We start from the raw sequence: 15,915 nt of genomic DNA, 5'->3' as shown, positions 1-15,915 counted from the left end.
ATGGAAAAGGTGACGATCGGCAAATTCTTGCTCACAATCATCCAAGACCTAATAAGAATTAGATTACTACGCACTGCATTTAACATTGTTTTAAAGGCACTACCATACGCTTGCAAGTCGAAGCTGAAACTGGTGGTAGATATCTGGTGGGCGAGTCATAATTAGTGCCACCTGGTAAGAACTTTATTTTCCTAGTAAAAAAATTGACAGTAACTTCAGTATTTTTTTTCAACGCCATATGAACCGAACATCGGGAAGTTAAATTTAAAAGCCATCGTTTAACTTCCTTTACCAGCACGTTCTCATTGACGGCAGATTGTTCAAACTAGGTTAATATTTTTCTGCCAGCATCTGCAATAACAACCTATTTACCTATTTGGGAGGGAAACAGTCTAAACATCGACAAGTCTGAACCTAGACGAGTCCCAATCTCGACAGAGGTTGGTCCTAATCTAGACAAAGGTTGGTCTGAATATCGACAAATATCGACAGTTTTAAGCTGGCTGGTATTTATTGACACTGACTTGAAAATGTAAATGTTAAAGCTTTTAAGTCTGATGAACTTATTCTAAAACGTTTAACGTTGAATGTCAAATGTTGTTTTGGTTTCGTTTCTTCCTATAAGTGATGAGGGAAACAGTCCCAACATCGACAAGTCCGAACCTAGACAAGTCCCAATCTCGACAGAGGTTGGTCCGAATCTAGACAAAGGTTGGTCCGAACATCGACAAAGGCTGATGCAGTTTTACAATAATTTAATCTTCAACAAATAATAAATGTCTTTTTGCAGTTCTATCCTCACTTCAAAAAATAAAAACCAAATCTACTCACTTAAGTTTAGTCTTCAAATGAAACATTTTGCTAGCATAACAGTCAACCATATTTGTGATTGTTACTTGTTTTAGCATTCGTTCTATATTTAGGTTGGGCAAAATATTGTTAGGCCTACATAAGCTGGGGAGTGCTGCATCAAATGGATAACAATATATTTTTGCGCAAATAAATCTTTTACATATAAATCGCTCATTTACTATGAAAATAGTAGATGGTAAAATAGTAAAACTGCTGTCGAGATTGGACCAACCGTTGTCGATATACAAACTCGTCGAGTTTCAAACCAGTCGAGGTTCGGACTATAAACCAGTGATGACGCACTGAATGTCACTTTTAAAATATGGCATTGACCAGAAAAGTGTGTAAATGTGGCCCACCTACTCTCCTTAACATTTTTTGATCAGAATTGTGAGCATATTATTACTTGATAATTTGTTATATTTAGCGCTTACAGCAACAATGCACGGCATTAGTAAGATGGTAACTGCTATTTTCAGACCATTCAATGCAAATTGTCAAATTTTTTCAAGCTTTTAAAAAGTTTCATATGACAAGCTTTTCTTCAATTACATGTATATCGACTAGTAGCATATATGCTGTGGCCCTTCATGAATTAATGGGTTATAAAAAGCAGGTCTGGGAAGGTTCATTCCTGAGTAGGATAAGAGTTTCTCATGCAACTACCTTTTTCATGCATGTCACACTTTTCCTAATGTTAACATCCATACAATCTGGGATGACCTTTATGTAGATGTCTAGTGTATCCGGTCACAAAAAATATATCATTCCATTGACTCAAACTACATGCTAGTTATGATGTTAAATATTTAACAACTAGAGGAGTATAACACGGTGACACCAAGCGAATAACGCCTTGCACCATGTAATAGAGGAATAAATGTTCAGCCACGTTTTATTGCATTAGTTTTGTATTTTGCCTTTTTGCAGTGCATTACGTGGTAATTTTGCAGAGCATTACAACTTTCAAATGAGCCGTAGGCATTTGCTGCTACTACAATTGCGATCTACTGCACATTCTATGAATGAGCATTCTTCAAAACCTAAAACTGCATGTGCACTGCAACTGCGCATTAGTATAGCGTTAATACTGTGGGCCTTGACACTTGACCTTGACACTGCAGATTTGTTCTTTCAAGTGTCTGTACTGCATTGTACAAAAATGTCAGGCGCTACGTTTAGAAGGCTCATGAACTTGTGCTCTGATTCGCATATCTATTTGGAGTAGGAGTCCGGCATTCTTACCATTCGAATAAAATTATGTTTTTGTATTGCATTCTCAGTTACGTTATATATTAAAACCAAAATAGATGTTCATTTTGTTATATACAATTATATTATGTTTGCCCAATTATACTTAAATTTGAGTGGCATTCTTATCTTGCAATTGTCCTGTGGTTACGCTCAAGTCAACTTGATTCTGTGATGAGTTTCTATTAAATGTGCTGTACATGTATGTAGCATGTAATGCAAAAATTTCTGCTGATCTAGCAACACTCACACTGCATCCAGCACTACACATTGTGCAGTAGGTGATACCGCAATACACCAAACAAAAACAATCACACCAATATTGCTCACTGCGCAGTAGAAATAGTTGTACTGTGTGTGTACTGAATACTGCTCAGTAGTATTCACCTACTAGTACTCACTAGTAGTAGGGCATCAGTGAGTACTAATTGTTGTACTTACTATTGTACTTAACAACCCTGTTGTTAAGCTCACTACAGTGACTTCATTGATTATATGGTAGACTGTAAGCTGCTTGGAACCAATTGTCAAATTGGACCGTTTTGGGATTTGTCTGTCAACTGTATTAGCATACTAGATGAATGCCCAGCGTTGCTCGGGTACTAAAAAAGTCTTTGCACAAATGATTTATTTTTGTTTAATATATACAACATTTACCATTCTAACTTTTAAACTTCTTATCATGAAAAAGAGTTTTTTGTGCAGTTCAAATGAGTTAAGAGAAAAAAAAAACTGTAAAGGTGTTGAAACTTTTTCAAACAACTGTAACTTTCACACTTCATATCATAAAATAAGTTTTTTGTTGAAATAAATTATATGCATATTGTATTCATGTGAAAAGATAATTGCAGCTGGGAGAAGTTAAGTAAAGAAAACTGTTAATTTGTTTTTATGGATGTCGCTGTTGGAAGGAATATTTGTCTACGAACAAGGCAATGATAATAAAAAGGCAGCATTACAGTAACTAATAAGGGGTTTGTAGATGTATATGTTTACATTTTGAGGCCCTCTTAAAATACTTGTCAGAAAATAGAATCAGCATACTGAGAACTGGTATGTATGGTTGTCATTTAAAGTTTTACTGAGCTGTTGTAAAAGAGTGTAATGAGGTGTCAAATTGAAGATTACAGGTGATTATGTCTGTTTTATGTGGTTTGTCCTACAAAATCTAAATAAATAGTAATCGTATTATAGAATACTACATAGTGCATAGCTTAGGCTTGGTGTGGTGTTGTAATATTTCAATGTTTTTTGATGTTCAAAGGTATAGATATGTTCTAGAGTTGTTTTCTGAAGCAGCCTTGCCTGCTTTAGGAGTTGTCTTCTCGGTACTTATAATCTATGGTTACAAATCACCGAGTCAATTAGAAAATAAGTACAGGTGATTATGTATGTTTTATGTAGTTTGTCCTAGACAATCTAAGTAAATACCAATTGTATTATAGAATACCATGTACTGAAGTTTATATCCCAGGATTGGTGCGGTATTGTAATATTTCAACGTTTTTTAATGTTCAAAAGTATAGATATGTTCTAGTTGTTTTCTGGAGTAGCTTTGCCTGATTTAGGAGTTGTGTTCTCTGTACTTGAAATTCATAATCACTGATCATTGCTTGTATTATCTATAGTCCTTTCATTTGCATTCTGGTTTGGTGACAAATTTAACAAAAGATTTAGGAAATGAATAATTCTAAAGTTAAGGGTGCTTCTTTTCTGCTATGGATTTTTTGGTGTGACCCGCAGGCCAATGACATCTTTGAATTTAATTTTAGATTCTAGTTTGAAAAAGTTTAAGATTTTTGATCGTCAAATTTTACTTTTTTTTATATTTTTCTTCAATTCCTTCCACTTCTTTTCCTCTAACCTTGCCAAAATTTGCAACCTTTGAAAGTAAGCCAAAAATTTGTAGCGGCTTTCTCAACGCGAATCATGCTACTTGAGCCAGTCTGGAGCTGGTAGGAGGTGGGGGTAGAAAACAGTTTTAATTATTGCTACATGAATCATCACTCAGTCATTAACAGGTGTTGCTGTCCAGTGCTTTCAGTCGCAGACACTTGTAACTCCAATTTGATCAGTATTTACAATCCTAAGTACGCATGGATCATGCCTGGCTGTACTCTATTAGAAGCTTCTAGATGAAGGCTCTTTGGTGCTCGCAAATCCGTTATTTCTTCAACTCTTTCGCTACTGCATTAAATTCTGACCGAACAATTATTCTGCCCAAATTAATTCAAACGGATTTTCAAAAACCGATATACCGCTAGCAATTAAGCAACATCTCGAGAATAAAAACAGATATCGTTTTACTGTAAAATGCATCTTATTCAGAAGAAAGTTCTCTACAAGATGAATATAAAATTCTTTAGTGAATCCCACTCTCGCAAACTTTCTGACACTTTCTTTGCGTTGAACGAACGCTGTGTGTTTCTTATTGCCATGACGATGACAATCTGGTTTTCCCGTTTCGAAAAATAAATATGATTATATTATTGTGATTATCTAATTATGATTATATAATTATGATTATATAATTATGATTTAATATGATTATTATAATTAAAATGAAACTGTTGAGCCAAAAAATTTCTATTGGTTGCACATGATTGGCAACAATGTTGTTTCATTGGAGACAAAATTTGATTGATCTAGCTAATGTGTGGGCTTTGTAATGAAAAGAAAAGTGAAACCCTTTTGATAAGCCGATACATCGGCTTATTGTCAGTACTTATATTACCGCGAAAGCCGATACATTGGTTTACGGCAGCGAAATACTGTAGTTAACGATATAAGCAAGGTGCAATGATAAACTGATCATTCAATGTAGCATATGCATATTTGCAGAGTATTAATTGCGGTCCTGTGACAATATAAGTTTATTAGGAGCTGGTGATCTGGTTATTCATTAATTGAGGCAGACAATATGTAATAATTATACTTAAGTCTAATCCAGCTCCTAGAATCGCCCCAATTGCAGAAGTGAGCATTGTGTAGCCACAAGTTTATCATCTGACTACAATAAGTACAGATGGCTTGTATTGTGTTCATTCATATATGGCTAAACCTTGGAGGGCAATCTTCTCAAGGCTGGTTCACACCGCATTCATAGTAGTCACACAATACTTTGGTGATTGTCAGTGATAACATTGTTCACACTATCACAAACCCAACCGCGTTAACATCTGCTAATAGTCCACGGTATAGCGTTCTCATTATAAAATGCAGACACAGAAATGATGAAACACTAGTCCGGCAGTAATTGTTATGAAAAAAATATAGATCAAGCAATTGGGATGGCCAATCACCATCGCTGAAGTGATACCTATCGCACATGCTGTCATAGTAATCAAGCAATCCACGACTGCCGATCATCATCACCGAAGTGATGCGCATTGCACAGGCTGTCGTGGATGCTCAGCGAACTATCGGGAAAGTTTGACAGCTGCAATCTTTTCCCATTATCGGCATGGCCTCGACGATCCCATCGGTTTACAGTGGCTGCACCTAGTCAGCGAATAATCGCTGAGTAAACAACTCCACCATACGGCGATATAATTGTTAGTGCATATTGGCAACATTGTCTTCTGTCTATGTGAGCACTTGCTTGGCATTTTGTTGCCAGCTCTTATCCGAGTTTGTACTATAATATGTGTAGTTTAGAATTCGAGTGAAATGCCCATATTATTACAATGCAGAAAGAAGTATACATCTGTACACATCTAGGTAGAAAAGTTACGCTGATATACAAAACCCAAATCTCTAAATATATACTACCATGACAAGTTGCCTTCCCACACTAGTATAATTATAGTGTTTAGCAAGCTCTATTTGGCATTTATTCATATAAATGTATCTATACTTAGTCGTTTATGATTAAAGATGCAAAGCTGATATCAACAAGATAGAGCTTGCTTGACAAAGTAATGAGATTAGCAAGGGAAGGCAACTTTAAATCTTTCGATATGCATTCCGTTGGAGATCACGCTGGTCTGAAAGGGCGGCCTTAGTACCATAGTCTATGAGAGACTGTTATTAAAAGTGGTGTCTTCTATTAAGAAATTGGGAAACTGGCTTGCTACACAGGCTAATGTCCTATGACATCAATGCTCAACTAACACTAGTGTTACACGCTGCAAAGTTTAGTCGTATTTTTCATCTTCGGAGCATGTAAATGGTTCAAAATCGAATCTCTAAATCTTCAAAGCGATTCAAACTACCTTTTCAAGGGGGTATTTTTGAAAACATCGTATCAACAACGGAGTACTGCGTATCATGTAAACATCGATATTCGTGTTATTGTACAAATCTTTGCAATCGGAGGTTGGATTTTCATCGTCTTCATTGGTGATGTCCTTACAGCATCTCTGTTTCTAATGCATGTATTTTAAGAATATTATCTTCAAAATAAAAAATATTAACTCCGAAATTTAAAGAAAAATTTCTTACACGCTTTGACATTGACGTTTGACCTTAGACGCATTTTATGAGTGCCAACCGCGATAAAAATTATACGCCCCGTTGTAGATAAAAGCGCAACAGACTAATATAAAAAACGCGGTGTTGTACGACAGTTTCTTTGTAGCACGTAAACTCATCAGCTACGAATAATTGCGAGGGGTGCGACCACTCCTGCTTATCATGTAAATTCGTCCTCCTCATTCCTATGATCGAAACCACAACTTCGAAGCTCAAAAATTCGTAGCATGTAACAATAGTGTAAGTCATGTCAGCGTTTCATTTCTTGAACACGACTACGTCTCCATGCCACAGTTTATTCACTAGTTTGCATCATCCACAGGATGAAAACTACAAACATTTGCAAGTCAAGCGAATTTTGTTACTCGTAAACTTTTACTAAATTTTTAATTTTTGGCGGAAGATGAAAATGGCATTTGCAAATGAAGCGCGAGAAATGCCAAGCTAGCTATTCAATTTAAACATTTGTAATATTTCAGTCATTCTTATTTCAATCTGAACAGTTCCTAACGACCTCTAGCGTGAAAATCCTTATCTTTTTCGATCCTCAAAATGCGAACATCCATTAAAACGCTCATATCAGGGTAACACAACGTGTAGACAACTCCAAATCTGCACATCCGTGTCATGGAAACAGTGATAAGTCTAAGGTTATCTTCAATGAGTTTGTTCTAGTTCATTTGGTCGCAAACAAAAACATGGTATTGGCAGACTTGATACTTTTTAAAATACAAGAGCTCATTTGTCACGAACTGAATCATCGAATGAGACTCAAGCTTTGAGGTGATTTGATCAAATACCATTATGTTGGATCTAGTGTTCATGCCAAGAAAAACTGTGCTAAGTGTATAATACTGTCAAACTTCAACGTAAATAATTAATCCATTCTGATATTTGCTTTTTATATTCCAATCATCACATTTTGGAAAAATATTTTTTCAAGTATTGCTTTATTTAATTTGTTGTAGTGGTCAAAAATAATGATAAACGCTTCAAGTAATCACATATGGCATTAAAATTAATTCATCTTGTGAAACTGTGAAAACGAATATAAAATCTAACTTGAATATATATACTAATGATTAGAGACACGCATGCAAGTGCGTATTCAGCTATACATCGGATCATCTGTTGCTCAACTCACTTGTATTGATGAATTAAGCCTGGTTTTCATATCGATTGCGAGACTCCGGCGGTAACTTGCGCAGCAAAATGCTTGCGACGCTAGGCTCGGTGGCATCTGTTCACATATAAGTTGCATCGCTAAAGATAATCGCGTAATCAAGTAAAATGTTCGCTAGCCATGCCGTTTCTATAATGGTGACTTTCACCTCTACAGTGCATTTAGGGAAGGTTTTTCCTGCGGCCGTTTGCGAAATTTGAACAGCGCTAAACAGTTGCATTGCCGCCGGCAGTTACCGGCGGTACCCGGCGCGTAGGTTCCCATTTTACCGCTAATAGCCTACGGTGCTGTCGCCGGTGTTTTGCGATGTATATGGGAACCAGGCTTTAGGTAACAAACGATCCTACGCATTGCTTATATAACTCTGATCGTGTAATCTGGCTTGAAGGAGTCATGCTGGAGAAATAATATAAGCAGTATTTACATTGCTTCATAAAAAATCACTTAGTGCAAAATTCAAACACGCAACACTCGACTTAAATCGACCAACTGCGGTAATCGACCAACTTCCAAAACTGGAATAATCTTTACCATAATAATAGTGGTGTTCTGTGATGCTATAACTTGTCACCTCAAGGAAGAGTTATGAAGTCAGACTGACAGAGCTCCATGCATTGCCTACATTGTGTTTCGTGGGAAAAGCAGCGCGGGTTTATTTAATAATCTTAGAAAGTTCTCTTCTTTCCCATATAAATGCGCCATGATGCATCTGATAAGCAAATCGAGAATGCGCCTTTGTGTGAATTAAGGACAACCTTTATAGATTGTTGGCGTGAAAGCTGTGTAGCGGTTCGCGTTGGAAATGAAGGAAATCTCGATAATCTTGATCTTTGATACACATTAATTTAACTATTATTTATTTAAAGGTTGACTTGCAACAAAATTCACATTACAGTTATTTGGTATCAAAAGATTCACCATGTCTCACACTGTTGTGTTGTAGGTGTCAAATACATGGAAATGTGATTACCAGCTCCTAAAAGCTCAAAAACGAAAAGCCGCCGTAGATTGGAATCTGTTTATTTATCTGACGTAGTCATTCCATTTTGGTTATCGTCTTGATCTATCACGTGAATTGAAAGGCCAATAAAAAGCTTAATGTAAAACTTATCGTAGCACTAGTTTATGACAAACACTTCGGGTTTTACCGAAGACCCGTATCAAATATAGATGCTCGCTACTTTACAGTTTTCTTTCAGCATTATTCAATCGTCAAGTCGTAATCTGATCACGTGACCCAATACTTCGCAAATACTTGTTGCAGCTCTTTTCGATTATCACAGGTAACCAACAGGCTCATCATGATTATCAGACAATGATATATACTCCTTCGAGGTAAGGTTAAAAAGTTTAACGATTTTTTACGGTAAGTTATGAGATATCACTGCTAAAAGTGACAGCATTACAATGACGATAAAACAGACGCGTAAAAACAATAGACATGGTTTTATTGAATGCGTGAAGTATATTTGTGAAAATATTTCGAGGAATGAGGTTGCATGAAAGTGTAAACAGAAACCATTCTGTAACAACTACGTCCCATTTGAGCCGTTTTGGAAAGCGAATCCAAACTAGGGTGGTATCGTGTGGCTGCGATTAACTGTTCGTTTTTAGCTTTTAAAAGCTTGTAATCACAGTTCCATATATTTTGCACATGTATACAATACAACAGTGTAAGACATTGTGAATCTTATGATACATGTACCAAATAACTGTAATGTGAATTTTGTTGCAAGTCAACCTTTAAGTTTACATATTATTTATTTGGTGCACATTTTATTTTAAATTTTGAAAGTTTTTTTATTTATACTTATGAACCATTATGTTTAAAGAAATTTTTGATTTTGTATGTTAAAAAATGCTTCGTATATCAAAAATGACTTTGTATGTTGAAAATTCTTTTGTAACTTGAAAATGACTTTGTATGTTGAAAGTTACTTTGTATGTTGAAAACAACTTTGTATGTTGAAAAATACTTTGTATGTTGGAAATGACTTTATATGTTGAAACTTTACTTTTTGCATGTTGTGACAAACATTTGCTCAATTCATCGTTTTTGCGATACATTTAAGGGCAGTTATTTCCTTGTCTGTTAGGTTCGGATGTAAGAAATCAAAGTGACTATTCCTGTGTGTCAGATATTTGACTAACTGCAAGGAAATGTGTCACCGTGTTTGTTGAGGGCAGCCAATACCATTACATCACCATTTCCTCTTGTTACAACTCTACTCTTTTATTTGAGTGGTTCATGTTGCCTTTCTTCTTGTCATACTATTCAGATAATAGCAATTATTAAAATTTTAAATTGTATAGCTGTCACAGCTGGATGGAAGACATCATCTACAGTCCATATTAATTAGTTTGAATCAGTAATTATTATAATAACAAGCTCAGTGGCATGCTGAGCTTGTTATTGCTCAGCATGCCACTTTTTCAACAGGTAGTCTGTATGCCCATCCTTCTCCTACTATAATATGAAGCTCAGGCTTATATAATGATTAGTTACCAATAAGTACCTTAAAAGCTTTGCCTTACGTATATGATGTAGTTTAGAATTGCATTTTGATATCACATTAAACAATTTTGTAAACACATAATTGAAAAATAAATATATCCCTTGAAGATTAACTTTTTAAAAAATTTTAGTATTGATTTTTCTCAGAAAGTATCGGTATTTTTCTATCGTTTGTGATTGTTTTTGATGTTTGAGTTGATCTGACTGCCAGGATGTTATTGGATTAAAACGGACAAGACTTAATTGTGGTTAAAACGCTGAGATCTAGGGAAAGTGTGATTATGTTGTTTATAGTTACAAAGAGACTGACAGAATAAAGACACGTAATGCTGCCACTTGAACCCAGTAGCTGATATCAACTATAGCAATGATAGTAACTAGTGACATCATTTTACATATCTTTTTATTCTGAGCTATTGAACAGCGATCAAGCTTTGTATATTATAACCTTGAAACATCCTGGTAATCAGATCAACTCAAATATGATAGAAAAATACCAATACTTTCTGATAAAATGTACTAAAGTTCTGTGTAAGTTCGTCTTTAAGTTGAATAAGAGAATAATACTTACCTTCCAAAACAATGTTTTTGGAAGGTAAGTATTTAACAACCAAAATTTATCAATAGTTCGTCTACGTGTCACCTAGTATTCTGTGTTCTGTGTATCCTGGTCAAGAGGGCAATTTATCCCTTTAGCTGTAGCCTTGGGTTCACCTAAACACCATGTTCCGTGTTTAATAGTGAGATTGGGATAAACTGCTAGGACACAGTAGAGATCAGTCATTTTCTCTCCTTATTTTATTTGATTTAGATGATCCTTAATTATATAGTAACGTAATGTAATTATTAATAATAAGTAATAATGATAATAAATACTCTTGTTTTTCCTATGCGCTGGAATGTGAAATTTGGCAACTGGACTAGCTGGAGGGTTTACAGATGTTCATTATGCAAATAGCTCAGTTACCAACCTGGCTGTTCTCTGTTGTGTTATATTAGATCGATGACATCATATTCTCTGGCTGGTCATTGTAGCCAGCTCTGGTCACCCTTGGCTCACAACAATTATAATAATTATCTGCTTGATTTAGTTTACACTTCTATGAGCTGAAGGTTTTTTATCCCCGAAATCATTTTTCTTCCCTATGAAGTTGAGGTGTACACTGTAATTACTATTTAGTATGAGCTAATCCAGTATGAGCTTGCACCTACTTATCCTATAGAGTATTGTCAAGGATTCGTTGTATAGCTTGGTCTATATTGATATGATTGCTGGTAGCCAAAGCTAATTTCACATCATTTTTGTACATAGTCATTATGAAATGTCATTTTTTGTGTCTATGGTTGATACGCCTACGATGGCGCGATTTATTGTATAATAGTTCCACAAATAGCTCATCATGGGCGTCTCTTCATTTGAGCATCAAGCGCACATCATTAGGCCAGTTATGATTCATCTGACCATTGCTAGATGAGTGTACCACTTGGTCAACACTGGGTCCACACCTTGGTCAACATTGGGTCCACAACTTAGTCAACACTGGGTCCACAGTTTGTCCACAACTGGGTCAACACTAGTCTACAAGACCTTTTCAATTTCATTATCTCTTCTTTAGACATGCAATTAAACATGTAACAGCCACAAAGTCATCAGCAATTTTGTAATTACAATTACAAGAATTTATAGAATTTGAAAAATAGCATTTACTATAATCAGAGATTTGTCAGGCGGCCTGAAACCGCGCTTAAAAGTTAGTAATGGTTATTACTTTCAATGGGTTTCGAACTCGCAAACTTTGGCTTGCTAGACCAACACTACCAACTGCTTCAATCGACTCCTTTGCCATATTTTGGAATAATCATGTAGTTATTTATTACGCACGACAATCTTTAATGGTTGTCAATTTATCACTAAGCTGCCAAGGTACTAGTAATAATAACTAGCAATAAGCCTGGCAGTCTAGTGCGCTGTGAGAATAATTATCTATACATTAATTTTTAAATGCCAGAAGGCTGTCGATTGGTGCAGGTGTTAGATGTTGGTCGCTAAACTGAATTTCTCGAGTTCAAATCCTGTTTAGACCAGTCTTTTATCCCAACCTCTAACATGGCTCTTGTTCACCGCTTCCATACTGCAAACAATCCGCAAAATAGAAACACCAAAAACCCGCAAGTCAAATAAGTTCTCTTACTCGCAAATTTTTATCGAATGTTTCATGCTTGTGAAAGAGAGCAACTACTAAATTGCACTCACAAATGATGGCTGAGAATATGCTACGCAAGCTATTCCGTTTTAAACATTTTCCATACTTCATTCGTTCCTATTTTAATCGCATTCTGCTACAAGAGACAGGAGTGCGCCTTGATGACCTATGGAGTACAAGTTTTAATTTTTTTTAATAAACTACCAGCATTAATCCGCAACATTCCGCAAGGTGTGCACAATTCCAAATTCATATCCTGCAGCATGAAATCACAGTGATAGTAAAGATTTATCAATGGTTCAAGTCAATAGGTCAATGAGATTCTGCTGATTGTTGTGATGAACATGTATCTTACTATGAACAAAGCTAGCTAAAGTGCTCTAATGGGTGGGGAGCTAGTACTAGGTATGCAGCGCCCCCAAACCCCTGGTTATGATGACCCTGTTATAGGTTTTTTCGGTCTATGATGTAGAACACAATGATTTTCGCCATCTCCTTACGAAATATTTTTTGCCATATCATATAAACAAACATTTCTCTCGATAATTAAATTTGGCAGTTGGTATGCTGAATACGTTGGAATAATAAATACAGTATGCCGATATGCTATTCGCCGAAATCCCTCCTACAAAGCATGAAAGAGATACGATGCTCGATCTCGCTAAAGCCTGGTTTCCATATGACAGCGCAATGATCGTGCGTGGCTCAGTGATCGTGAAACACTGCGATGCAGTGTTTCCATAGCGCGCGTAGGTGCCATGCTTACATTGGACAATGTGGGTAATTTCCTTACTTTTTCGTACGAGAGACCAATTTCTTCGGAAACCAGCCCTCCATTGCGACCTTGCGCTGTCATATGAAAACCAGGCTTACTCTTTTGCACGGGAGACCGATTTCTTTGGAAAACAGCTCTCCGTTTGAATTGTGGGATAGGTTAAACAGGTCGAGCGGTGTATTGGAAGATACATCATCGCGCGCATCCGTTGCAAGGATCCATTCTGTTGGATCTTTGCGATCGTTGTGCGATAGTTGTGCGTTGACGTTTCCGCATCACAGCCGGCCTACGCACGACGTCGTGCACCTTGATGCGCACCTTGCGCTGTCATATGGAGACCAGGCTTTAGTTCGGCGGTATAAGTTATCGTAAAAATGAAACCAGAAACAATTAGGTGATCAAATTTTAGCCAATGAAAAAGTTGCAGTTTAGTAATATAGTTAAAATTTAGCTTTAAATATGTATTGAGTAAGCTAAATTCATTTAAATTAAATTCAACGTTTATGTTATACGTCTGCCTCGAAGGTAAGAACTCCCTACAGTACGCGCTGCACATAGTACATTGTAAGGTTACATTTTATTGCAGATCATAACCACTAAGTACACTAAAGTTACTCTAGGTAACTATAGTTACCAAAGTTAACAGATTATTTTGTTACTAATATTTAATATGTGCAGGAGGGATATGAAATTTTAATGATTTTTACCAGGTGGTGTTTCCATTAGATATTCACTATAATAGGTTTCTCTACTACTCTATACGAATTTTTCGCCCTGCGATGACAACACTGGAACGAATTAAAATCGTATAGCGAGGGTCCTCTGTACTCGCATACCTCTACTTATGATTTCTACAACATAGGCCTCCACGTTTCACAGCATTAGACACGAAATGTCAATAGTACTAGACTCCACACTTAAAGTAATTTACAATATGCTATTTGTAAGGTTTTGTGGTGCATCGCAGTGTCATGAATGAAAGTGGCTGGCGGTAATTGAAGGGAAATTGTAAAAAATATACTCATAAAAAATCGGTAAGCTACATTAGTAGTACTTACACTATTGAAGCTAACCTCACCTAGTGTACGTTAGAGTAAGTTATCATAACTTATGCATTGTAAAGCCTGCACTTCAGTTTACATGACTTTAAGCTAATCTAAAGAGCTTCCTTATCGGTGATTGATTTCGTTTTTAGGTAAGTTCATGTTTTGCATTTAAATTTATATCAAATTTTTGTATCGCTTGTACCGTTTACGTAAGATTTAACCTAAAACAGTTGGTTTTTCTAGTCATAACAAATATACAGGCTCTATTAGGACCTGGCGAACTACAATCATTGCTTCTTCAGTTATCTCTAAAACACCACTTCTTTGAAAGAGTTAGAAATGTAAACCATCTACTTTATTTGACTTTTGTTTTGTCATTGAATTCTACAACCTTGCAGCTTCGATATGATAGTAAGTTCAAGTGTTGTTGTGCTATTCAAGGTGCTTTCACGGTCGATTGAAAGTCGCTAATACGGTCTAGGATCCGGGGACTCTCTTGTCTATACATGGTCAGGCGTGATCAGGTGCGTCATCACCTGCAGTAGTTGTCAATGAATTATTACAAGTGTCATGTTTGTTGAGTAAGTTTTTATAAGAATGTTTGCATGTTTGCTCAAACACTACAATTGTACCATGCAGTCAAACCTTGATAAACAACGTTTATTTGTTGCAAAATTATCTTTATATATCCATCTTGACTGTTCTATGTTGGGGCATGTACTGTGGTGCACTAACTTTTTCCCCAGCTAAAGATCCGGCAATAAATATTTACTATAATAAGAACCGTGTCCGTCTGTTCGGAGCCACGCTAAAAGCGTTAGGAAATAAGATTGCATCGCACTAGAATTAAACTTGAATATAATAACATATATATATCTATATCTACAACATTTACCATTCTAACATTTAAACTTCATATCGTGAAAAAAGGTGTTTTTTGTGCAGTTCCAATGAACTAAGAGGAAAAAGAAAACAACTGTAAAAGTTTTCAAATTTTTTCAAACAACTGTTTACTTTTAAATTTCATAACTTGAAAGAAGTGTTTCGTTGAAATAAATTAAGAGGAAAAATAAAAATGTAAAAGTGTTCAAATGGGAATGTGAAATCATTAGCAAGTAATGGCTAAATATAGTCTGTTTTGCTATGATTATACGATGAAAAATTATTTGATATACAATTATATGATTTTAGTTCGTTTCAGTGTTGGCTTCATAATGCGAAAATATTGTAGGCTATAAACGTACATATAGAGCGGTATAGAAACCCATAGTAATTATCTAATGCAATCACCTCTTGATAAAAATCATCAAAATCATTATCATTAAAAAATAGTAACAAAACAATATGTTAATTTTAGTATCTATAGGTACCTACAATAACTTTAGTGCATATGTGGGTTTGATCTGCAAGAGAATATAACATTACAATGTACTACGTGGAGAGTTTTTACCTTCGAGACAGACGTGTAACATAAACGCTGAATCTAACTTAAATGAATTTAGTTTACTAAATACATTCTTGAAGGAAATCTTAGTATGTATTTTAGTAAACTTTAAGCTTTCAACTAAAATTTTATCATTTATCCATTTTCTAATGCGAATCTATTTTTATCCATA

At 35.7% G+C, this 15,915-nt stretch overlaps 1 protein-coding gene across 1 annotated transcript in view; it reads left to right on the top strand.

Annotated features, from left to right (window-relative positions):
• The first annotated feature begins 28 nt into the window (after window positions 1-28).
• Window positions 29-15,915, top strand: part of LOC137402216 (UDP-glucose 6-dehydrogenase-like) — a 41,944-nt gene continuing 26,057 nt past the window's right edge. The window contains exon 1 of the mRNA XM_068088716.1: window positions 29-174. The gene's annotated coding sequence lies outside the window, so the exon portion shown is untranslated. The remainder of the gene's footprint in view (window positions 175-15,915) is intronic.

This window comes from Watersipora subatra, chromosome 8 (genome assembly GCF_963576615.1).
Source record: "Watersipora subatra chromosome 8, tzWatSuba1.1, whole genome shotgun sequence".
NCBI lineage: Eukaryota > Metazoa > Bryozoa > Gymnolaemata > Cheilostomatida > Watersiporidae > Watersipora > Watersipora subatra.
The sequence above is the reverse complement of the archived record's forward strand: the minus strand, read 5'-3'. Positions and strand labels throughout refer to the sequence as shown.